Source organism: Pteronotus mesoamericanus, unplaced genomic scaffold, assembly GCF_021234165.1.
Source record: "Pteronotus mesoamericanus isolate MK-2021 breed Mesoamerican mustached bat unplaced genomic scaffold, CSHL_Meso_final scaffold_85, whole genome shotgun sequence".
Taxonomy (NCBI): Eukaryota; Metazoa; Chordata; class Mammalia; order Chiroptera; family Mormoopidae; genus Pteronotus; species Pteronotus mesoamericanus.
Genome location: NW_026555329.1, coordinates 23,923,150 through 23,949,671, shown reverse-complemented (window position 1 = coordinate 23,949,671; position 26,522 = coordinate 23,923,150). Strand labels below are relative to the sequence as shown.

The window sequence follows — 26,522 nt, the reverse complement described above, 5'->3', positions numbered from 1 at the left end:
GAACATGAAATCTTACACTAACGGTCAATTTGCTTTAGTTCAATCTACCCAGCACATCATGTTGGCTTAAAAAAAAAATAATCACAAGACTTACTAAACGACAAAAACACAGTTTGAAGAGACAGTACAAAAACCATGACAAGACTAAAATATGACAGAGATGTTGGAATAATCAAACGTAATTTTAAATAACTGTGATACACGCTATTGGATTTAATGGAGAAAATAGAAAACAAACAAGGACAGATGAGTGACATAAAAGAAATGAAAACTCTAATAAAAAATCAAAGGGAAGGTGAGAAATCTAAAGAACTACAGCAGAAATGAAGAATGCCTTTGAAGGACTCATCAATATATTGAACATGACAAAGGAAAGAATCAGTGAACTTAAAAGTATGTACGTAGAAATTCCCAATTTGAAAGGCATAAATTTTTAAAAAAATAGAAAAAAAGACAGAATACTCAATAATTATGGTAAAATTACAAAAGGTATAAAATCCATATAAGATATTACCAGAAGGGAAGAAAAAAAATACCAAAAATATTTTAAGTAACCATAACTGAGAATTTTTCAAAATTCATTATAAACAATAAACTAAAGATCTAGGAAGCTCAGAAACAAAATATAGAAAAATATGTACATGTTTGTGAGATATATTATATCCAAACTCCAGAAAATCAAAGACAAAGAGAAAACCTTGAAAGTAGACAGCGGTTTAGTGGGGAAACACCTTAGATACAGAGGAGCAAGATAAAAATTGCACATGACTTCTTCGCATAAACCATACAAGCAAGAAAAGTGGAGGGAAATATTAAAGTACTGAGGAAAAAAATTACCAGTCTCAATTTCTGTATCCAGCAAAGTTGTCCTTCAAATGTGATGGCTAAATATAGACTTTCTCAGTTGAACAAAAAATTGAGGGAATTTGTCACCAGCAGACCTGCTTCACAATTAAGTTGAAAGAAATCCTTCAGAAAGAAGGAAAAGATATATATCAGAAACTTCATTTACATAAAGAATAGAAGAGCATTAGAGAAAAAATAATATCTTATATTTTTTCTTATTCTTAATTGATCTAACACATAATAGTTTGTACAAAATAATATAAACAATGTATTCAGTGACTTTAGGTTATGAATAAAAGAAATGAATGACAACAAAATTATAAGAAACAGAAGTGAGAAACTAGAAATACTCTGTCATAGGATACTTACACTACCCATGAAGTGCAATGGTGCTATTTGAATGAAGATTTGGGTTAGTTGTAAATGGGTTTTTTTCTGCAAACTCATGTGAAATCACTAAAAGAAGGGTCATTGATAGTTAAGAAAGGAGTAAAAATAGAAACATAAAATGCCCAATTAAAACCAGAGAAGGCAGAAAATGAATGGAAGACAAAAACAAAAATAAACCAAGAACAAGAGCAGTGAACAGAAAACAGCAACAAGTATGGTAGCTATTATTCCACCTATATCAATAATCACTTTAAAAGTTAATGATCTAAATTTATCAATTAAAAGACAGGCTGTCAGTTTATTCAAACAAGAGAGACCCAACCATATGTTATTTAGAGGAAACCTACTTTAAACATAAAGATATGGATAGATTAAAAGTAAAGTGATGGAGAAACATGTACCTTGATAAAACTAATCAAAAGAAAGCTGGTGTGGCTATATTTATTTAGACAAAACTGACTTCAAAGCAAGTAAAATAATGATGGAGAAAGGTAAACATAATGATAAAGAAGTCAAACCAGCAAGAAAACATAACAGTGCTTCTGGGGTGTATGTTTAACAACAGAGCATTGAAATATGTAAGGCAAAACCTGACACAACAATGAGTAGAAATTGATAAATCCACTGTTATACTTGGAGCTACCAACAATTCTGTATCAAAAAATTGTGTATTCAGCAGGCAGAAAAACAGTAAGAACATAGTTGACCTGAACAGTACCATCCTTTGACTTGATCAATTGCCAGCTATAAACAAAAGGTTCAGATGACATGTTCCTTTCAAATTCACAGGAAGCATTCACCAAGACAGACCATATTCTGTTCATAAAACAAACTGATGGGGGTACTCCATTCCTGCAGAGTTCTCCTGCATCTCCGTGGTTAGAGGAAAATTAAGTCAGTCATTCCAGACACTTCTCGGTCTGCCAGGAAAAGGGGATGGTGATTCCCTCTAGTGAGGAATGCCCCAAGCCCTTCTTTTGAAGTGGTTTTTATTGAGAATGATATGTGCAGGGGTACACAGCATGCATGCAAATCTCATCAATCAATGTCAAAAAGGCTATGAATGAAGGAACACAAAGATTTGCCTCAGGTCAGGGTCTGGTAGACAAGGTGGCGCCCATTAGGCCCTGAAACATGGGAAACTGATCACATTCTATGCTTGGCCCCAAACATCAGTACTTGTTTACTCGAGGGCATTCTTAGCAAAGTAAGTTTCATAGAATTTAATGCATTCCTTTTCCAGGCCTAGTTGTCCCCAGGAACCACCTGATCCAGTTTATGGCTATATCTGCCTTTAGTATTGTTTCACTGACCTGGTCAGGGGGCAGGGCAGAGCAGCCAAAAGATAAGAACACTTCTTTCAGATAGAATGAGGACTCCAGCCTTGAAAAAACCGAGGGGGTGTGTCTTTTGCCCCTTCTCCGTGTCTCCCAATTCCTTCTCTGATGACCCCCATGTGACTGTGCCTGTCTTAGGTTGTCCCTGTCATTGAGGGGTCTTACCCACCATTGACTAATCAGCCATCTTCTGGGGCCAAGCAAGGTGATATGAGGGAGGCAGAGGCTACACACCTGCCGGGGGGACAGATTTGTCTCCTCAGTGGCCTATTTTCCCAAGGCCTCCTTGCTCAGCTCCAGCCTTGGGGCCCTCTTGCCTGTCAGCGAGGCTCCAGTCCCAGAAACCAGGCAGGACAGTTCCCAACAACAAACCTTGACAATTAAAAAAAAATGGAAATTATATAAAATATATTCATACCAAAATGGAATAAACTAAAAAGCAATAATGAAAAGATAATTGGAAGCCTCTGAAAAAAGTGGTGATTAAACAACACACTCTAAATAATATGACACAAAGAAGAATGTGTCAAATAAAATTTTCTTTAAAAAACAAAATAAAGGAAAATAAAACAAGAGTTATCAAAATTTAGGGGAGGCAACAAAAGCAGAGCTTTGAAAAAGTACACAGCATTGAATATTATATTGGAAGAGAAGTGAGATCTAAGAGAGCTAAGCTAACATCCTAGGAAACTGCAGAAAAAAAGAGCAAATTAAATCAATAGTAAACAGAAGAAATAAATAGTAGTGGAGAAATTAATAAAATTGAAAACAAGAAAGAATGAAGAAAGCCAATAAAGCCTAAAGTTGGTACTTGATGAAAATTAAAATTAATAAATATCTAGTTAGGTTAACTAAAAAAAAGAAAGCTACAGAAAGCACAGATTATAAATATTAAAAATGAAAGTTAAAACATTACTACTTACCCCATGGACATTAAAAGCATAACAAAGAAATATTATAAACCACTCTATCCTCCAAAATTTGGTAACCTTTTATTTCTATAAGATTTTTAACAATCCAGAATCATTGGAATAACTATAACAATGGATTCTTTAAAGGTAATTCTATGGGAGAACCAATAAAATTGTGCCAGAGTGCAAAGATATGTGGTTGTATGACTTACTCAGAAAATATTCTAGGCAGAAACATAAATGCGTAGTGAAATCCTCTTTGGTAAGTATTGCACAACCATGAATTTGAGGATTTCTTGCTAAGTATGAGCATAGCCATTCCATTAGCAGTTTAAAGACATACCCTTGAGCTTTGTTGTTATTACTAAAGAAACAAAGCTTATGTTCATTTCAATGTGGAGGTAGGTTTCTGAGGGATAGGCTGGAGAAACCCCAGAAAAAATCCAGGATTTTTCTTAAGAAGTAGTTTTGCATCTACTCCAGAGAGTAAAAACCTCAATGTTTTAGAATGGAGCGTGACACTAGTAAATTTATACAGATAACTATTAGAAATAAGATCTACCTGTTTCTAAAAAATGAGCTGTATCTTTTTGCTTAGCCCTAAAGTAATCTCAGTAAATAACTATTAGAATTTTTAACCCAAGTGATATATCTTTTTGACTTATGCTGCAAGATGAACTATAAAACACAAACCTAGATAATATAATAAGCTAGTTCTCAAATGAAATTTTTAAATAATTGAAAGATGAAGTAAATAAACTTATTTTTTGTTTGGAATTATTATTCCGTGATAGTCGTTTTCCTTTTCATTTAAAGTGGAAAAACCTCTTCTGGTGTGTAATAACCAGCCTAACGGGAGGAAGTGCACTGAATGACCATGACTCCCTCTCAGTCCAGGGTAATTAAAGGCTCTTTGAATCTGACTAGATTCTAACTCTAGATCTAACAGTCCATTTAACCTCTTTGAGCAGTAAATGATACCTATTTCATAGATTCCATAAGGTTAAATACCTCCGTAAAATAGATCAATGCAGTGCTTGACCCAACAAAATACTACTTCTATCATACAGCTTGTAAAAATACCTCTGCGTAATAGAATCCTTATCATTCTATTTTCTATTGGGAGTGTCAGTTTTCCAGCTTATCAAATATCATCAAATAACAAACCTGAAAATTAAAAAGATAATCAGAACTTCCATCACTCTATTAGAAACTGCTATCTGATCTGTGCCAAGAGACACAGGAGTCTGAATCTTAAAGACTCTTAATTAATAAAACTTTCGTGAACATTAACAGAGTAGTATATTGAGCTTTCATTTCTTATATTTTCCACAAAGTAATGGTGATAAATATGGGCTTGATTTATACTGAAAGTCTAAATATCCTCAGAATTTATGGAAGTCTATATGCTAAATACATCATTAAGGAAACTGAAATACATTTGAGATCCAATTTTGAATAAGTTAATATGCATAAAATTTGAACAGTGTAAAAGCTACCTTTTACAGAAAACATCTGAACCCACACATATAACTGAAAAAAGTAACTATCCAAAATACTAACAGTGATGGCCACCTGTTCTTTAGGATATCTTTTAAACAAATAATTATGGATATCAAATGCATTCTGGTAACTGTCTTAATTTGGGTCAGAATATTGTTTATGAAGAATTGAACCAGTGGCTACATTAAAGTGAAATGTTTTTATTTTAATGGTTTTAACAATGTCTTTACACTCAGAACAGGTTTAGTAATATTTACTAAACACATATTTATTAAAACATAAATTAAAAAAATATTTAGAGTCTATACCACCCTTCAAAACTGCTTTCTTTCTAAAAGTTTAATTGGGAACCACATATCTATTTTTAAAGCTGATTCCAAGTTTTATAGTTTCACGAATACAAATCGGGTTATAATGTGTAGTTTAATTGCATTTACCAATGACCACAGTGAGTAAATTGTTATTATTGCTCAGACTTCAAATTTAATTAAATTGAACCAATGTTTATTTAGGCCCTACTGCTTGCAAAGATCTGCTCAATGTGATTCAAGAAAAAATTGGAATAAGATGTCTCTCAATGCCCGATGACCAATTATCCTGGTTTCATTTTTAAAACTGGTAAAGTCTTGAGCAAATTGTGGAGGTGCCTGCAAAGGGAAGATGAGAAGGGGAGTAAGATGAATATACACATAATTCTGAAATCCTAAGCAAATATTATGAGAGTTACAAGATTTTCTATTGTGATTGAAAGGAGAAAAGATCAATATGTAATTCACTAATGCACAAAGTTCCATTCATACATATAGAGAAAATAATTGATTCTCTCTTAAGATAATTAAAAGCAGACCTTTCCAATGTGTCTGAAGCATATGTGACATGCAGCTGGTCACTTAGTATTGTTTGAAATTTGCATTTTGTTATATTTATTTTTTGGTACGCTATAAGGCTTTCAGGATCCTAAACTGTAGTGAGATTTAAATTTCCTTCATGTGTGAGAAAATAAAATATATATAACCATATATAATTTTAATTTTATAAAATAATTTCTTGGATTTCAGATTTTGTATTGTAGGAGAAAATAAATGTGGCTTGTATTAGTAAATTATATCTTACAATATATTTTTTACAGTTCCATTGAAATGCTCTGATTAGTAATTTGAGGATCCTGCAGTCTTGTTTTTAGGGTTAGAATATTGTTTTCTAATAAAATAATTCTTAAAATTCAAATCTGTTTTCTGATATTACGTGTTAAACATTACAAAGGATTATAATAAGGATATAAAGGAAATGTGGAAAATGGGTACAATGCCAGATCTGAATCTAAAACTGACTCCATCATTAATGAGCAATGAAAATTTAGGAAATTCAAATAGTTTCTCTTAGTTTCATTTCTTCATCTGAACACTATGATAATAATATCTCTTTCACTTATCCCATAGGGAAAGAATAATTGTAAAAAAAACTGAGGGGAAATCTAAAACTATAAGGTCTAGTGTAAACAGGAATAACAACGAAATTTATCACTCAAAATTTATGTGGAGCTTCTAATTTTTTAAAATGCATATGTACATACTTAGCTGGTTAGACAAAACTGTGCTTATAGTTGACTCATGATTATGGAGGAAGACATATAGTGAAAAGGCCATGTCTTCAGTCAAGAAACTAACAGAGGAACTCTGGCTCAATCACTTCTTAACTTTATTGTTTCAGTCAAGTCTTTAGAACTTTATAAATTTGTTCACTTTCCTCAGATGTTAAATGGGGCTCATAGATCTTCCCCATCCATGTAAAGATGTTGGTATGGTGATGAGTTATGTTGACACATGTTAAAATACCCCATAAATTTCTGAACAGAAAGAAACTTTATTGTTCTCATCTTGACTTCCTAAACAAATCTATTTGCATAGTATCCTAGCTTTAGGCAGAAGTTGCAGAGATGAGCACAGCCCAGGAAACCTGGGGTCAGTGTCTGCTAAGCCTTAGTCAGACATGTACAATGTTCCTGTCCAAGATGGGTATGCTCCTCCTCCACTTAGTGCATCCTGACCACTGCCAGCACTACACTGTGGAATGCAGGGAAATGACGCACTGAAGAGCCACGATGTGCTCTCAAGGCATTTATAATCCAGGTGGAGAAACAATGAACAGAAAAAAAAATGTAATAAGAATAAAAAGTTTAAAACCACTTATCAAGTTTTACCAGGAATAAACTATTAATTGATGAATGATGAGTTGAGAAAATAGGTCCTTTGTCCAGAAGGCTGACTCAAAGGAAGTATGTTTGAAAATAGAATAAAACAGAATATATTAGAGTATACTACATTTTGTGGGGCAAATTTTGTTGAAGTTAAATATATATGTTTGATTGTCTCAAGTCATGGCATAAAATGCACTTCTTTCTGTAGAGTATAATAAAAAAAAAATCCTAAAGCCACTGAATTGGAGAATCTCTATGAACTAAGTAAAAATGTTGCTACAAGGCAAATAGAGCTGGGGTACACTATGCTGGTTTAGATTAGTACTGAGCTCGTCAGTGCAATGCCCTGCCTTACTCTGATGGTTCCCAGGAAGCCAGGAGCACAAATAGAGAAAAAGCCTAGTGATGGTGATCAAAAGTGAGAAATCAGACCCAGTGGAAGCAGGATTGGTAGGGAAGTCAGTACGACCCGGTGGCTGTGGAGGCTAGGTCTACAGCAGCAGCCCTGAGGTTCCAGACTAGTGAAGGGTAATAATCTATTTTTAAACAGTTTTAGCTGTTAGAAAATATCCTTTTCATTAAGGCTTTGTTTTCCTTTCTTTTAACATCTACTTGCAATATCTATGGTTCTTTCTCCTAGTGCCACACAATAAATCTAATCCCTCTTCTACAATAAGGAGATTTATGTGTTTGAAATAGCTGTTGTCATTTGGATCTCTTTTGGTTTAAATGTAGTTGATCGATCTGAGAGTCTCAGAGGCCCAGAGACTGGTAAAAGCTGGTAAATGAAGTTAGTCACACGTATGACCCTGGCAAGGGGCTGGTTTGTGCAAGACAGAATCCAATGAATATGAGGAAGCCCACAGTATATGGACCAGGGATGTGGCTCAGTACAAGCCAGAAGGTAAGCCTAAATGCTTATCGTGAAACATAGCGGCATCTGCAGTGTCATTGCCAGGACTGTTCCACCTCTCCTTGAAGTGGCCCTGTGCCTTGAGAGGGGCCTGGTACTGCAGAATTCGGGAGCTTGACTCCTTTACGTCCCTATTCTTCCTTTTATTCTTTATTGTTGTACAATTACAGTTGTCCCCATTTCCCTCCCATTATTCTTCCCCACCCTACGCACCCCCATCTCCCCCATTCCTTTTTCTTTAGCTTTTTCTTAAATGAGATTTTCAACCTTCTCATGTCCTCAGAATGGCGTTAACATTTTAACTTTTCTAAATTCTGTTCTCAATCCTGTGTTTTTAAAAATGTATATCACTGGTTTATTGTGCTTGTGAACATGTAAGGTATTTATCAGCTGAATTTCAAATTAAGTTCATTAAAAGTATTCTGATATGGCTGTTGCTGGTGTGTCTCAGTGGATTGAGCAGCAGGTTGTGAACCAAAGGGTCTCGGTTCAATTCCCAGTTGGGGCACATGCCTGGGTTGTGGGCCAGGTCCCCAGTAGGGGAAATGTGAGAGGCAACACACTGATGTTTCTCTCCCTTTCTTTCTCCCTTCCTTCCCCTCTCTAAAAATAAATCTTTTTAAAAATAGTATTCTAATATGTAAGCTCATTTTGAAAGATTAATCCTGTGGTTGGTAATAGGGACAGACCCATTTATCCACAGAGTCTGTACACACATCAATTTATTTATAATTAGAGATACACTGACATGGAGAATAGAAATTTGCTTATATTTTTATTACATTTTTAACAATGTGTAATTTCTTGATTATACTGGCATATGGAATTAAATTTTTATTTCAATGGTTTCAAAAAATTTTATTGAAAATATTCAGTTTCATTGAGATCATTTTCATTATAAATGTTCTCATTCAGTGAGTGTTTAATATTGGGCAAGCACATTCTCACATTGCTAAATCATATTTAAATGCTAAATTAAAATAAATGCTTCTCCATCCATGTGACCATAAATTATTCATCAACCAGGGATGAAATAACAATTCATCAATTATAAAACACTGACTAAAATGTTCTTGTTTCTAATTACTAATATATTTGGAAGGAAACCATTTTAAACATGTTACTTTGTAAATTATCATATGCAAATGTCATTTTGTAAGTACGCAATTAAAGTCTATAGATGTTTAGTAATTTTCCTAAGTCATTTTTCTAGTTAGTACTAACAAAACCTAGCTTTTATCTTTAGTTTGAATATATACTTTATCTCTTTCCAATTTTGGAGAGTTAATTCTGAATTTTTTTTAAAGGAAGTATGTCTATAAATTCCCTCATGGCTGTGTGAGCTTTGCCTGTGACTACCTATACAAAGCCCAATGTGGGGTGAAAGGCCTTTCCTGTCTCTTCTTTTTCTGTAAAAAGTGTGTTTTTTTTTGTGGCTAGCAGTAAGTCTTATGGCTACATTTTAAAAGTGAAAATCATTACATAGTTGACCATGCATCTCATCTCACCTTAAATAACCTCTGCTATTTATAATTTAGAAATAAATTTTCTCCTCATTGACCCTTCTTCCTTGGTTTAAAATCGGCATAGTTCTTATATTTTCTGCTTATACACTTCATTTTATATTGGTACATCTAACTGCTTTTATTCTTTGTCTTTACCTTAGATTTTTTTTCTGCTTTCACATTCATCTTCTTTAGCTCCCCACTGCAGGTGTTAATATTAGACCATAGTCTCAAACCCTGTGGGCAGAGCATCATTTTTTGTGTATCACTTAACATTTTCTGATGTTATTACAACCTACAGTTGCTTTATCCACTGGTTTTAATAAGATAGGCTTTCAGTGTTTTAAAACGTGCTTATTGTTTTAAACACATGAGGGACCCACCTCACAATAAGCCATTTCTAGTTGTGTCTTATTTTTTACTTAGGTTTTAACTATTACTTGCTACAGGATCTGTAGCAGAAGCTGACAGTGCTCTGTCTTTATCACTCAGACCTTCAGTGGTCTCTGGTTTTCTTCCAACAGGCAGCAGCTACAGCCCTGGGCACAGGTCATTTGCTTTTGTTTCTCTAGCTGAAACCACAGAAGGCCATTCTGCTCTTGGGTTTAAGAGGTAAAGAGGCTGGACGAACGCCATCCTACCTCCAGGAATTCAAAAAAAAATGATTTTATTGAGTATAAATACCCCAGCCCCTTTCCCCATACACAGGAGAACCCCGAGGCATAGGTTTCACTCCTTTCTAAGTACTCTCCATGCTGCTCACTCGGAGCTAGTTTTCTGCTGGTCTAATAATCCTTCACTGGCTTTCTTTCCTTCTCTTTATCCAGTGTTTCCTAGCCTCCCAAGTATGCTGCCTGGCCTTTACTCTTTGTCTCAGAGTCTGCTTCACTAATATTCTTTATAGTTATAGCTCTTTCATTTATAAGGAAGTAAAGATACCTGTATTGGAGAAGAATTAAATAAATGTACAGATCCTGACTCATAGTAAAAGTCTAATACCATTGCATCTAGTTAAAGTAAATGTTATCTTTTATTGCTGAATTCTCTTTCCCAAGTCTGTCCTCTATAACTCAATAAGATGAGTTATTTTACATTGGGTAGACAGGGCTCTGCCAGTGGTGACCAATGTGACAAAATTTGAGGGTTGCACGCGAAGACTTCACACATTTCTCTGTCTTGGATTCCTGTGATTCCATCACCAGTCATTCATTTCTTTTCCCTGCAGTCCCGTTTGAATCACTACAAACATTACAGAGGATTATGTTCAGTGAACAACAGTGGAAGAAACCTATCTTTTCCACTTTCCATTTTTTCCCCTAGAGGAACGATATACTATGATCCTTCACATTTTCCATCAGCTTCTCTTCACCAGGCTTATTCCTACTCGTCTTACAAAACTCAATGTACAGATCTTCTACAAAGCTTATCCTGATAGTTTAGAGGCTTTTTTAAATAGCTCCCAAAATTTATTCCTATCAGATTATATAATCTACTGAACTGTTAATGTCCTGTTTATCCCCTTAGCAAGAGCCTAAATAAGTAGGACTAAATTATTTATTATTGCAACTCTAGCAACTCGAACAGTGTTTATCACACCTAAACACTGAACTATTAGATAATGATTAAATTTAAGAATATTATTGGAAATCAGTAAGTTATTTCTAGGTCTTAACATGCTTTTAATTAAATCCATATAGTTACAGAGTATTTGCTACCCACTGCTTTAAATAGACATAGTTGATGCCCTGCCTTCTCGTTTTTTATTCCTACTTTTCTGTCATTATGTAATTAACTGTGTCTCCCTGTTTCCAGCATGTGGCCAGTATTGAACATACCAGTGGTTAACCTGTGAGTATTTTTTATTCTAAATACAAAGAAGGCTTTAGGTCATCTCTTGCACCATTAAAAAACAAACAAATTTTTTTAAAAACCCAAAACTTAAAATAATGAAATATTTAAATATTATTTAATTTCTGTTTAAGTAAAAGGGGAAAATAACCCTATAAATCAAAATAGGTACTATTTCCAAGCATATATGACATAAAAATTATGTTTAATTATTTCATTGTGTTATGTTTATAATAACTTTTCACTTTATTATATATTGATCTCAATGTTGAAACATAGAGCTTATTAACTTGATAAAGGGTTAAATAGTGTCCTTTCCTTGCTCATTAAATAACTGTCTGATAGCAGTGCTACAGGAAAAACTTATATTTTCAAATGCCACTGAATACAGGCCAGTAATTGCTTTTGTCTTAAGCCAACACATTCTACTTTTAAATGTCAGCTTATGTAATTCTTTGTTTTAAACATACAGATTTGTGAAGACAGTTGGGCTTTATTAAGAAATGTTGTACTTATACCTGCCCCACTGGGAACATTTTATTTTTTTATTTTTTGTGGTAAAGAAAGCAAATAAATCAGTAGTGTTAATATTTTAAAGCAGTATGTTTAGAATAATGAATTTATTTTAATCATTACTGTCTGAAAAGTATCCAGCAAACAGAGCAGTGATCCCTTCTAATTTAATGGTTAGATAAGCTAAGTTTGTCATTAAATGTTGGATACAGAGGAATTACATTTGCCACTTTTTAAAGTGAATGCCAATCAACATGTAAATGAGTAATTTAACACTTTTTAAATTGGAAAAACCCTTGGGACAGTAATTTCATAGTTGTTAGTGATAGCCAAATCAATGTAGGATGATCCTTCATATTTCATTATGTATAAGGTTAAAAAATATATCAGATTTTTTTTTTCAAAGCAGAATGAATGACACTCCTCCCTGGCAGAGAGTATTTTATTATTTTGTGCACTGATGTTTTAATTCTCCTGTTGAAACAAAGACATCCAGATCTGAAAACCGTGGATGTGTTTGGTGGGGGTGGTACCAGAGGAGAGGTTGCTGTAGCACTGTTCTGTGTGGCACCAGAAATTTATGGGACAGTTTTTACCCAAAGCTCAGAGATTTTGACTTAGCTCCAAAAGGCAGGCCTGTTGTGGTCCCTGGCCTTTTCAGTTCTTGAAACTATATCTCTGCTAACAAAGTCTCTTGATATTCTGATGTTGGCCAGTATCACATTTTTAAGGCTAGAAAGTGCTAGAAAATATGAGATGCCAGTGAGATTTACCTTATTAGTTTGTCCCTCAGGCCTCGGTCTCTCTCTACACAGGCTGGTTCAAGAACTGTAAGCTGATCAGTTGTTCATTTGCTAAATATTTCTTTCAACACAAGTTTATTATGAACTTATAATAATCTGGGTACTTTTGGTCCACACTGTAAGAAAAGCTAACTTGAGCTGATAAACAATGGAAACTCACATTCTGAGTGATCACAGTATCTTGAAACTAGAAGGTTCTTCCTTAAATACAAAGTATATGTCATGAATTTATATTTTACATTTCACATAGGCATGTATACACATATGAGTATATATATTTCACCGAGGATAACTGGGGTGGGTGTACAAGTAGAGAGCTATATTTGGTAAATACTAATGAAGCCATGACTCTTACCCTACAATAAATCTATAGATTAAGTTCCAATCGAGTGCCTAAGAGTCATTTTAAGTGAATCTGCTAAATTCACATTTACATAATCAGTTCCAGATCTCAGGAGGGGGCTTCCAAGTGCACTTGTGCAGGTTGTGTATCACAGACTAAAGGCAACAACCTGCGCAGCTCAGTATCTGAGCGGACATGTGTGAAGGCTCTGAGGAGAAAGGTCAGGATTCCTGGGACTCACTGGCTTATAAATATATTTTAAGTCAGAAAACTGGATAAGAACACCTGAGAAAAACTGTTGAATCAAAAGAGCCTCCAGGACCCTGTCCTGAGGAACTTCAGCATTTTAAGTTTAGGATAGGAAAGATCAGCAATAGTTTTATATGAAGCAAGCGGGGTGGATGGAGGAACACTAGCAGTGTTCTAGAGCCATTCCACATCAACAGAAAAGTCAGCAGTGCCTACCACTGAAAAGAGGAGAGCTGGGTTTCAGACCCACTTCTGCCCACACAGAGCTCTACATGCTCTTGAGATAGCCGCACTACCAGTCACTAAATGTGTATACAAATATCCAGTAGCTCTGATTCTGGCACTCAGGGATGTATCCTGCTTGTGTAACATTTTCAGCTTTTCTAGGCATTCTCTGAAGTGCCGTGCTACCTTTATAACAGCTGGCTAATACTTATTGTACTTTATTTTCAAGTGAATGCAGCTAACAAAATTGGAAGCCAAAGCCAAAATCTTTTCATATGAATAAAATAATTTGAAAAGTATATTTTCATCTTTCCCACACCCCTTTCTAGGGGGATGTTGAGAAGGAAGCCTTTTAAGAGGGAGTAAACACCTAGGCGGCAGTCAGCAGCCAGGCTCTGAGGAGCAGCCATAGCACTCGGAGACATGGTGAACCTCACGGGGCTTCAGACCCTCATCAAAAGTGTGAGGTAGTTACACTAGGTTTATAAAACTCTTTCATATTCCAATCTTTATTTTCATAAGTGACAGATTTGTGTTCATAAATATACTTATAATTGCAACCCAAGGCCAAATTAGATATGTTTTCCTGATGCCTAGACAACTGATTGATCTGTTCAACTCTGCCTTTTTAAAAAGAAAATAAAGGTAATCATTGTGTTCACATAGGCACCCACATGCAGAGAAAATGCTTGCTTGACTTTCAACAGTTCTATTGGTATAGTTTGGACATTTAGGGATAATTTGAATTTTGAGAATAGACACCTATTGTGAAATTCCATTTACTCATATTTGTAAATGGTATTCCTCTCATAATACAGTGTAATTTTAAGATATGTATAGTTCTTATTGTTCTTTATCTTCATTGAATCTATTTGTTTAGCTGAGGTGAAGATGATAGGTTGAAGGGGGAACTCCATTCTATGGTGTCCCCCAGGGTCGCAGATGAAATGAAAATCCCCAATGCAAGATCTGCTTGGGGAGGAAAGACTGGCTAATCTCTCAGAGGAGAAGAGTCCCGAGCACCTTTCTCCTTGGGATTTTATTGAGTTTAGCTCTTATAAGGATACAAAGCTGGTGTGTAAAGCTCATCAATCAATGTTAAACAGTAATGGTTAAAGGAAGGAGATATGATTCAAGGATAACAGTGAAGAGATTACAAGAGTCTTTCTGAGTCAGGGTCTGGTAGACAGAGTTATGCCCATTTGGTCCTAAAACCTGGGAAAATAAACTCATCCTATGCTCAGACCCCAAACACCGGTACTCATTAACTTGAGGGCAATCTTAGCAAAGCAGGTTTCATAGGATTCAATACATTTCTTTTCCAGGCCTAATTGCCCCCAGGAACCACTTGATCCAGTTTAGGGCAGTACCTGCCTCTAGCACTCTTTCAAACCTGGGTCAGGGCTGGGGGAGCAGAGCAGCCAAGAAATAAGGAGACTTCTTTCAGATAGAATGAGGACTCCGGCCATGACAAAGCCAAGGGGGGAGGGTCTTTTGCCCCTTTTCTATGTCCTCCAAGTCCTTCCCTGATGGCCTCCATGCAACTGTGTCTATCTTAAGTTGCCCCTGGCATTGAGGGATCTTACCTGTCATTGACTAACCAGCCATCCTCTGGGGCCAAGCAGGGTGATGTGAGGGAGGCAGAGGCTGTGCTCCTGCCAGGGGGACCGGTTTTCTCTTCCCAGTGGCCTATTTTCCCGAGGCCTCCTTGCTCAGCTCCAGCCTTGGGGCCCTCCCACCTGTTGGCAGGGCTACAGTCCCTAAAACCAGGCAGGGCGGTTCCCAACAATAGGTATAATCTGCCAGCTATATATTTTGATTTTAAGAATACAACAATAACCTCCTTAAGAATAAAAATTTAATATTTATTAGGAGACTCAGCTATCAAGATGATATATATATATATATATATGTGTTTGGTATATATATAATGTATTATGTGCAATACATATTATGTATATATGTGATATATATGAGATGATACATGAGTTGATATATATGAGAAAGTTTTCTGTTTTATTTTTAATGGGTACAGAGATGAATACTCATGAATCCTATTTGCTGGGATTGCTGTATTACAAAATGCAACCTGAGAGTTTTCTCCAACTGACATTAATTTTCTAATGTAAACATCTGACCTTCTATATAGTATGTCCAAAATGTTCGATGGGACATACTTATACTAAAAATATGTTCATCTTTGAAATTCAATGTAATTGGGAATCCTTTTTTATATGGCAACTCTACACACCAGGAAAGATGTTTTATGAATTTTTAGAAAGCTAATTACTCTAATAATGTATTTTCTCTGCAATTAAGGAAGCATAGAGGAAGAAATATCTCTGGATATTTTCAGTAGAAGCTTGGAATGCAATCTTAGCTATTATGTTAAGCTAAACAGGGAAAAAAAGTCATTTTGCTCTTTTTAACTTCAGTTTTCTAATTTCTATTGAACATACAATATCTATTTATTTTTTAAGTCAAAAATTCATGTGGTAAATGAATGCCACAGATGTACGTCAAGGATCAGTGCTTCAAAAGTATTTATTCAGTATAAAATGTCAGGGAAGCTTTTTATACTTGCAAATTATAAGATATAAATTGGAAAGTGTTTACATTTTTATTAACTTTAACACATCCATTGTATAATAACTTCAGAGAATAAGAGATAAAATAGCCATTATTGTATCACCTTTTAAAAAATTCTTCAATGTTCTTTTTCTTATAATGTAATTAAAATAAGGAAAATCAGAATACAATATTTTCTACTCAAACTGTTTTAATTATGTAGATAATATCAATATGACAGAAGTCTGCACATTTATAGTACTCTTTGTAGCATTGCAGTGCTTGTGAAATTTAACAGTCATGAAATCTGAAGTGACATATGTGATCTCTCAGAATTTTCCATGTAGTTGTGAATAGATAATTCAACCTTAACACATCTCAATTATAATGATTATATAGAGACAAAATGTTTCACAACTTGCTACACACGAGAGACTCTGCTAAATGCTTTTTACACATTATCTATTTTAATGTTACGCTGTATGGGAAAGTAAAGATATTAAGTATTTGAAAAATAGCATAAGTACTTTCCTTTATGAGAGTATGTAATTCTAGAAATGCCATGTAACCCTCCTAATGATAATGCCATATAAAGTGAAAATCTATTGCTGAAATGGCACAAAAATGAGAGAGCCACAGATGCCAAAATGTGAAGAAAATAAGAACTCTGGGAAATGAGAATCAAATATGATCTTCACCTGAAGAATTCTGTGGAAGCCTACAGATCTTGTCTTCTTTAACAACTTCATGGGAACTGCAGACAAAATATAAAGACTAGGGAATGCCCAAGGTATGGAACCTAAAAGACAAACCTAGGACATATGTATCCATCCTCAGTGTGGTGGTGGTGCAGGGGGCAGGGTGGTATGAAGTATAATCAAGAACATTCCAGAGAAGCTTGTCCTTCATATCTTAGTGCAAAGAGAAGGGGAAAACTATTAAGTCCCCCCTTTTCTGCAGACTGTAATTAATATTAAGCCTTAAAATTAAGTCTCCCCTCCTCTACTGACTGTAATTCATAATCTTTATGATATGAAGAACCTCACATTTATTTTAAAAGAACATAAGGCAGTTAACACAGGTAAATGTAACTCTTCTCTAGAGGAACGCCAACTGAAACTTTGGCCTCACCTAATATCCAAGTTAAAGTTCTAAGGGGAATGAACATCTCATGGATAAAAGTCATGAAGTGTTAAAGGAAAAAGCCTTCATAAATGAGAGAGAATCATAACCACAAAGGTGTAACCTCTGAAATATCACATACCAAAATATAAACTTAATTCTGATTAGTGTTTCTTTTTAAGGGGAAATGGAGCTTTCTTGGGTCTCATGTATTTTTTTTAAAGATTTTATTTATTTATTTTAAGAAAGAGGGGAAGGAAGGGAGACAGAGAGGGAAAGAAACATCATTGTATAAAATATTGGTTCCATCTCACACATCTCCAAATGGGGACTTGACCCACCACTCAGGCATGTGCCCTGACTGGGAATCAAACTGGTGACCTTTCTGTTCATAGGCTGGCACTCTTTCCCTGAGACACAACAGCAGGGCTTATTAGGATTTTTTTTTTTTGGATGAAAAAGAAGCTTGGAAATACAAGCAAGTGAGAAGAGACTCATGAATATTTGGAAAATATTAATAGATTACTAGAAATGAAAAATAATCTAATTAAAATTTAAAATAAACCTCAATGAATGGTTAACCATGGCCTAAGAAGAATTGGAAAGATAGGCTAAGCAAACTACTCAGAATTTAATGCAGGCTTATCATATTTATTCATTTCTTTTTTTCTGGGAAATATGAAAAAAGAAGAGATGTAGAGGAGAGACTGAGATGATCTAATGTGTATCCAATTCCAATTCTATAAAGAATAAACATAGGCATTAGGGAAAATCTATACACAGAAATGATAGCTGGGGAGAAATCAAGATGGCAGAGGAGTGAATGAAAGCCACACTCACCTCCTCCCAGGACCAATCTGGGATTACAACTAAATTGTGGAGAAAGCACCTGGAACAAAAACTGAACGCTAGTGAGAGAGGAGCCTTATAACCTCGTACAGATAGAAGAATCAGCTTTAACACAACCTAACTGGTAAGGAGTGTGGTAGAGACTTGAGAAGGTGGGTGGGACACCCATGGGTGGCAGCACCAGAGGGATATTGAAATGGCCAGTTGGATGTCCCCGAGAAGAGCGGGGTCTAAACCGTAAGTGGGGATCTCCAACATACAGCACCAGAGCCCAAAAAGTACACAGAAAACAACCAGCTGCAAAAAGTGGCAGGGTTGCTCTCTGCCAGAGACAGGCAGTTATAGACGCAAAGAGCCTTTTAAAGGACCAATGCATAAATTTTTATTTGCAGCCACTTACCCTGGTCTCCAGCAAAAGCAGGAGCAGAGTGGGCTAGAGACACCTGAGGAGAGACTGAGGAAGGAGGCTTTGGGGAGAGAATTGAGAGAGTAGCCAATAGGATCCCGGTGCTAACTTATCCCCCATAAGGCAGCGGCCATTTTTCTCAGGTAGACCACTCTCCTGAGCAGCAGCAGCGTGAGAGTACACAATAGCCATGCTGCCAGGAGGGACTCTGCCCTAGCCCAGTGGTGCTAACATCTGACTGCTAAGTACAGAGTGTCAGGGGCAGAGTGGTTTAGAGACATTTGAGGGGAGATGGGAGATGGAGGTTTTGGGGAAAGAATGGAGAGAGTAGCTGGTGGGATTGCGGTGCTGACTTCTCCGCCATATGGCAGCAGCCATCTGGCTCAGGCAGACCACACCCCTGAGTGGCAACAGCATGAGAGGACACAATAGCCCTGCCCTCAGAATGGACTCTGCCCTGCCCTGTGGTTCCTAAGCCTGACTGTTGAGTGCAGAATGACTAGATTAACAACTGAAGAAGACAGCCATAGACAGTAGATTCCTGGAAGTCTTGAACAGACTGCCTAAGTTCAGATGGGGCCAACAGCTGACATCATCAAAGGCAGATCCAGAAAGAAGAAACAGTGGTCTCCTACCATAGAATTTCACATGCAAAGTCAGGAAATCAAAACAGATCAATTTAAGAAGCAGAAGCAAAAAAGAAGAGTCACACAAATAATGGGAAGACAAAGAAATACGCGCTCCTCAGAGGGAAAGGAGGAAGCTCCACAAAGAGAACTAAATGAAATAGAGGCAAGTCAACTATCAGATATTGAGTTCCAAACAACAGTTCTAAGAAAGCTCAATGAGTTCAGTGAGCTCAGAGAAAATTACCAAAAACTACAGGGAAACTATGAGGAACTTACTGCAAACTATATCAGCATGAAAAAGGACATAGAAACTATCAATAAGAGACAAGAGGAAAGAAAGAATACAATATCTGAACTGAAGAACACAGTAGAAGGAATCAAAAGCAGGCTAGATGAAGCCAAGAATCAAATGAGCAAGCTGGAGGACAAGGTATAAAAAAGCTCCCAGAAAAAGCAAGAAAATGAAAAAAGACTCAAAAAGAATGAAGAAGCATTGAGGGAAATTCAGGATAACCAGAAATGTAATAATATCCATATAATAGGGATACCAGAAGGAGGAGAGGATGAGGAAGGCATAGAGAACCTGTTTGAAAAAGTAATGATGGAAAACTTCCCTAATTGGAGGAGAGAAAAAGTCACACAAGTCCAGGAAGCACAGAGGGTCCCATTCAAGAGGAATTTAGTGAGACCTACTCCAAGACACATCATAATTAAAATGGCAAATTTCAAAGACAGAGAATCCTAAAGGCAGCAAGGGAGAAAGAGGTAGTAACACACAAGGGAGCTCTGATACGGCTAACAGCTAACTTCTCAACAGAAACACTACGAGCCAGAAGGGAGTGGCAAGAAATATTCCAAGTCATGAAAAGCAAAGGCCTACAACCAAGGCTGCTCTACCCAGCAAGGCTCTCAATTAAAACGGAAGGCGAATAAGGAGTTTCCCAGACAACAGAAGGCTAAAAGAATATAGCTCCACCAAACCAGCACTGCAAAATATGCTAAGGGGACTGCTTTAAGAAGAGGAGAAAAAGAGTCTATGAATATCCAGTTCCTCTCACAGTCACCAATACTTGACATTACCAATATTTTTAATACTTATTAACCTGTTTCTGATAATAATGTGTTACTTTGTTACTTTATTATTTGTTGAAACTAAACCTGTGTTTGTATATTTCTTGCCTATTTCTATTATTTTTACAAAGCTTTATATGACTTTTTGGTATTCTTTATCCATTTTTTGATTAAATGTTTGTAGAATTCCCCCCCAAAAAAACTATTAACCCTTTTTTAGATGTGTTGCAAATACTTTCCTATGCTATTGTCCTTTAACGTTTCTTATATGTATATTACTGTATAGTTTTAAATGTTTAATATAGTCATCTTGTCAATATTTTACTTTATAGCTTCTGGGTTTGAATATTTTACTTCAGGATAAGAAAAATATTATTTTGTATTTTCTCCTAAAACTCCTTAGATTTTACATATTGATTTTTAACTCACCTGAATTTCTTTTGTGTAATGTGTGAAATAGGACTCTATGTTTGTTTTATTTCAGGTAATAGTGATCCATGCCCTTTATTGTTGAATAAACCTTATTTTTCCCCATTGATTTGAAATATCAATGTAATCATATATTACATTGTTAGATATATACTTTGTTTCTAGAACACTCATTTCATTGATCTACTTGATTATTTTTGTATTGGTGTCATGTTGTTTTAATTGCTGAAACTTTATAATGGATTTAAATTTTTTAATATTTTATCATGGATTTTGACATTTAAAAAAATAAATAAAATCAATCTGCATTAAAAAAAGTAAAGAAAAAGAAAAGGAACTCCTACCTTTTGCGAGAACATGGGTGGAACTGGAGAATATTGTGCTAAGTGAAATAAGCCACTCAGTGAAAGGCAAATACCATATGATCTTACCTATAAGTTGAATCTATTCAACAAAATAAACTATTGAACAAAATAAACAACAGGGATGGAAAAATGGAGCAAACAGAAAGTGACCAGAGTGGATAAGGAAGGAGGACAATGGTAAAAAGAAGGGGGAGGGACTAGGCACAAACACCTATGAATGACCCATGGACATGGACAACAGTCTGGGAATTGACTGTGGAAGTGGGATGGGGTGGGATGGGTGAAGGAGGGTAAAGGGGGCAAAATTGAGACAATTGTAATAGAATAAACATTAAAAAAGTAAAATTAAATTAAATGATAGCTGGGAATTTTACATTATTAAAACACAAAATTTTCAGAAGTAGGAACAAAGCAAATTGAAGCAAAAAGTAAAACTGAATCTACATTTTAAATCATCAAAATTGTCAGAGAAAGAGAGAGAGTGAGAGAAAAGGATTGAAAGAGAGAGGTCATAAAAGGAAGCAGAGGAAAAAACCAATTTACCTAAAAAAAAAAAAAAGGACAGTAATTTGACTCATAACTGACTGCTCAGAAACAAGACTAGAGGATAAAATGCAATGGAAAGTTATTGTTAATTTGATTAAAAAATAAATCTCAAACTAGAATTTTAGATGAAATAAAACTTTTAAAAAGAAAGGTCAAATGAAGACATTTTTCAAAGAAAACATAATCATTAAGAAATTTACTACCTATAGACTAAATTAAATTCCAAAGAATGAATTTAAGAAATAAAAAATTGATAACAAGAGGAAATTGTGAAATATAATGCAAATTAGAAAAAAGGTTAAATGTGTGCATAAATTCTAAAAACCATTACCTGAAATAATAAATGATACATTTTAAATGTGGGAATGAAGCAAAAGAACTAAAACATAAGGGAAAGTAACATATGAGTTCAGAAGGTATGATTAACATTGAGGTATATAAAGTGTTTTTGTTCTGTAGAAAAATGAATATACTGATTAACTTTAGTGAGTCGTTAGTTTAGAGTGCATATTATTGAAAGATATTAAAGGACACTTAAATAGAAGAAATGAATTCTTAGATATAGAATTTCAGTAATATAAATGTGAGAATAATTCCTCACCTTAAACTACACTTTCAAATTGGAAAAAAAAACCCAAAAACTCAGCAGTATTTATAGAGTGTGATAAAGTGATTCCTCCATGAACTATAAGAATACAAGGGGTGTGTGTATGTGTGTGTGTATATGTAGCGTATGTATTTACAATTAAAAGGTGAAAAAATTTTTAAAAAAAGAGTAAAAGATCAAAAAGAAAAAAAACAGGATATTATTAAGAATAAAAATAAGGTGAGGAATTTTCCTTTTAAGCATCAAGTTTTATTGAAAGATATAGTGGTTAAGAGCAGAGTGGTGTTGATGAAGAGACAGACAAGTAAGCAAATGGAAAAAAATACCAAGCCCAGAAACCATCACATTCACGAATGCAAATTTGATTAGTAGCAGAATGGACATTGCAGGTCCACAGGAAAGGAGAGCCTATTCAATAAATATTAGTGGGAAATACAGTCACTTATTTAAATGAAATTAAATTGGATTCCTACTTCACTATCTCTACAAATAAATATTTGAGACATATACATAGCTATAAAGAAATATCTTTACATCTGTGATGGAGAAACATCTTTAAACAAATCATATAAAGTGCATAGTCCCCTCCTCCAAATTAATAACTTAATGTATAAAAATGAAGAACTTTATCAAAAGACACTTTAAAGATAAGGAAAATACAAACACTAATATGTAATAAATATGTTTAGTATTTACAACTGGAAGATAATTAATATTCAGAATGCAAACAGTAAGAGCACATGATTCATAAAAATGGGTAAAAACAGGAATAAGTATTTTGCAGAGAAGAAATATGAATGTTCCACAGACTTATTTTAAAATTCTTAAACTTAGGAGTCAAGGAAGTTGAAATTTAAAATACAGCCCAACTCTAAAACATAGGCAGCAGTTTGAAAAAATTAAAAAAATTGTTTAATATTAATCCTGGACTCCGTTGAGTCACCTCGGTGCACACCGCTTGTGATTTGTGATCTGAACACAGTCCCTGCCTACCCTGCTCTCTAGTACTTGCATCTCTTCACATTCAAGATGCCTGAGGAAGTATTCTACAGAGAGGAGGAGACTTGCTTTCTAGGCAGAAATTATCCAACATATGTATCTCATCATCAATACCTTCTGTTCCAACAAGGAAATTGTTCTTTGGGAGTCAATAAGTAATGCTTCTGAGGCCTTGGACAAGATACGCTATGAGAGCCTAATTGATGCTTCCAAGTTGGACAGTGATAGATAAGGAGATGAAAATTGGCATCATCCCTAACCCCCAGGATCACACCCTGACTCTGGTGGGCACAGGCTTTGGCATGACCAGAGCTGATTTCATAAATAATCAGGGCACCATTAACAAGTTGGGTACAAAAGCATTTATGAAGGCTCTGCAGGCTGGTGCAGACATCTCCATGACTGGACATTTGGGTGTTGGCTTTTACTGTGCCTACCTGGCAGCAGAAAAAGTGATTGTGATCTCAAAGCACGATGATGATGAGCAATATGCCTGGGAGTCTTTTGCTGGGGGTTCCCTCACTCTGTTATCTGATCATGGTGAGCCCACCCACCAAGGTACCAAAGTGATCTCCACCTTAAAGAAGGCCAGACTGGATACTTAGAGGGAAGGCAGGTCAAAGAAGTGGTGAAGAGGCACCCATAGATGATACGTTATCCCATCACCCTTTATTTGGAGAAGGAACAAGAGGAAGACATTAGTGACGCTGAAGCAGAGGAAAAGAAAGGTGAGAAAGAAGAGAAGGATAAAGGTGATGAGAAGAAACCCAACATTGACAACAATGGCTCAGATGACATAATAGTGTAAGGATAAGAAAAAGAAAACAAAGAAGATTAAGGAGAAATATATCAGTCAGGCATAACTGAATAAAACCAAGTCCATTTGTACCAGAAACCTTGATATCATCTTCCAGAAGGAAAATGGAAATTTCTATAAGAGTCTTACCAATAACTTGATAAGTCAAGCACTTTTCCGTAGAAGGTCATTTGGAATTTAGGGTATTGCTATTCATCCCCCTCGGGGCTTCCTTTGATCTCTTTGAGAACAAGAACAAACTGTATGGCCACTATGTGTTCATCATGGACAGCTATGATGAATTGATACCAGAGTATCTCAACTTCCTCTGCAGTGTAGTTGACTCTGAGAACCTTCCCCTGAACATCTCCTGAGAAATGCTCCAGCAAAACAAAATCTTGAAGGTCATTCATAAAAACATTAAGAAGTGACTGAGCTCTTCTCTGAGGTGGCACAAGACAAGGAGAACTATAAGAAATTCTACCCGACATTTTCTAAAAACCTAAAACTTGGAATCCATGAAGACTCTACTAATTGGCCTTTCTGAGTTTCTGTATTATCACACCTCCCAGTCTGGGCATGAAATGAATTTTCTTTTGGAATATGTTTCTCACATTAAGGAGGCCTGGAAGTCCATCTCTTACATCACTGGTGAAAACAGCAAGTTGCAAACTTTGCTTTTGTGGATCGAGAGTGGAAGTGGGGCTTTGAGATAGTATATATTACACAGCAGCTCAAGGAGTGTGATGGGAAGAACTTGGTCTCAATTACCAAGGAGGGCCTGGAGCTACCTGAGGATGAAGGGGAGAAGAACATAAAAGACATCAAGACCAAGTCTGAGAATCTCTGCAAACTCATGAAGGAAATCTTGGATAGGAATGTCGAGAAGGTGACAATCTCCAATAGGCTTGTGTCTTCACTCTGCTGCATTGTGACTAGCGCCTACAGCCAGACAACTAACATGGTGTATATCAGGAAAGCCCAGGCACTTTGAGATGGCTCTACAATGGGCTACATTATGGCCAAAAAGCACCTGGAGATCAATCCCCACTGCCCCATTGTGGAAACTGCAGCAGATGGAGGAGGCAGACAGGAATGACAAAGTTGTCAGGATCTTGGAGTGCTGCTGTTTGAAACTGTGCTGCTCTATTCTGGCTTCTCACTTGGGATCCCCAGGCCCACTCCAACTGCATCTACTGTATGGTCAAGCTCTGCCTAGGCATTGATGAAGATGAAGTGACAGCAGAAGAACCCGGTGCAGCTGTTTCTGATGCGATCCCCCTCCCTTGAGGGTGATTATGATGCCTCTGGCATGAGAGGAGGAGATTAGGAGTTTCTTCGTGCAGACCTTGTGCCCTCTGTCCCTCTGTATAGTGTCTTCATGGCTCTCCCTGCAGCCCTGAGTAGCCCTCGCCCACCTGGTTTCCTCCGCTGATATTTGGTGGGGTTTTTTTTTCCTCTCCTGCCTTTGTCTAAGAAAGGTAATAAGGGCCTCAAGCCTTCCCTTCTCACATTTGACCTCAGGTTTGGATGTGTGTTTTTTGATTGTTTATTTTGTTCTTAAATTAAAGTATGCAAAATAAAACAACATATTAATCCTGGAATGAGTATAAATGACAAAAACCACTTTGGTGATCTTATACGCAAAGTAATTTAGCATGGATGTACTTTGTGACCACACAACTCTATTTCCATGCATACAGACTTGAGTAACTCTTGCACATTTGTCTCAAGATATTTACAAGAATATATTCTTATCAAAATTATTTGTAACGGCAAGAACTGGAAACAACCCAAAGAAGCTATCAAAAATTCTGGCAAATTGAACTGAGGAAGAGTGAGACAGTAAAATACTATAGCTCATGATATTCACTTTCTTAAGTACAGTGGTGATTACATAGGTGCTTTTAAAAGTGTTCTCTAAAATACTTATGTTTGATTTTAGTGTACGTTTAATTTATGATAGCTATCAGAATTAATTTTTAAATAGCTTATGTATTAATTTTTTTAAATAGCACATCATTGAGTACCAGGTGATTGGGTTACACAAGTTGCTGCTGCTCCTAGTGTCTTAGTTCTCCATAAAATGGCTCATTAAAGAACAAATTTTTGGATGCTTTTCCATCAGCTGTGCTTTTTAATTAAAAATGCACATAGTAACCTGAACTAAGAGGGTGGATTCTCTCCTGTAGCAGGAGAAATTTCCCTTACTTACACAGTGGCATTAAATACTGGAATTAATTCCTGAAGGAAATTATTGTATACCATTTTATGTATTATTTTAAAATTTGTTTTGAAATTAACATATTACATATAAAGTTTTGCATGGTTGTTCTTAAGTAAAGTGCTATATGTCATGATGTAGTGGAAAGAATACTGGGAGAGGAATCACAATTTTAGTCCATGTTGGTTTTGTCTCCTACATACCTAATCTCTGAATCCTAATTTCATCATCCGTCCAATGTTCAAAACGTGTTATGTAAATAAATAGTCACATGAAATTATGCTAATGTAACCATTTACATATGAAAAGAAATTTTACCCTTTATTTT

At 35.7% G+C, this 26,522-nt stretch overlaps 1 protein-coding gene and 1 pseudogene across 1 annotated transcript in view; both read left to right on the top strand.

Annotated features, from left to right (window-relative positions):
* Positions 1 to 26,522, top strand: part of ZNF804B (zinc finger protein 804B) — a 492,414-nt gene that overhangs the window by 408,158 nt on the left and 57,734 nt on the right. The window lies entirely within an intron of this gene.
* LOC129062891 (heat shock protein HSP 90-beta-like) lies at positions 14,007 to 25,300 on the top strand (annotated as a pseudogene).